This window comes from Leptinotarsa decemlineata, unplaced genomic scaffold, assembly GCF_025532065.1.
Source record: "Leptinotarsa decemlineata unplaced genomic scaffold, Ldec_3_MD MMD2_tig00002082_RagTag_RagTag, whole genome shotgun sequence".
NCBI lineage: Eukaryota > Metazoa > Arthropoda > Insecta > Coleoptera > Chrysomelidae > Leptinotarsa > Leptinotarsa decemlineata.
In genome coordinates, this window is record NW_027412573.1 from 146039 (window position 1) to 146623 (window position 585).

Below are 585 nucleotides of genomic sequence, written 5' to 3' on the forward strand. Positions count from 1 at the left end.
ATCAACTCGCCTGTAGTGTCGTGTGGCCTATAGGTTTACTTTTGTCCAAGAAGCCAAAATTCAAATCAGTAAGATTCTGTTCTCCATAAGCAATTGAATCCAACAAGTGAGTTGAATGTTTTACCAGCATCCAAATGCCAAGAATAAAAATTCCTATCTTATAAAAGATGATCATACTTGATTAATCCGAAAATTCGAGAAGTTTAGACATAAACTCGAAAATTAGCAAATGGCTACCAAAAAGTATCACAACAAATTTGAATTTCGGCGGCAAGACATCACGGAACAAAGTCGTCAATTCACCGTTCCGTGTTCCGCGGAGCACGGAATCCTTAAAGGGATTCGAATATGGTTCGAATATAATTAATGCGTTCGAATATATCCGTTTATAGTTGTTTGCAAAAACGGGAAATTAACTGTAAACGGTAAACCGATCGAATCAAACTCGAATTCAGTTGAACGTATCATAATGTCATTTCCCTAACATCTACACCTTTCTCAGTTAGTTCAAATTGTTAACAAATCCCTTGATTGTTTTGAAGTTATACTTTACCTTTGATATAGCTATATCGCCAGCTTACAGTA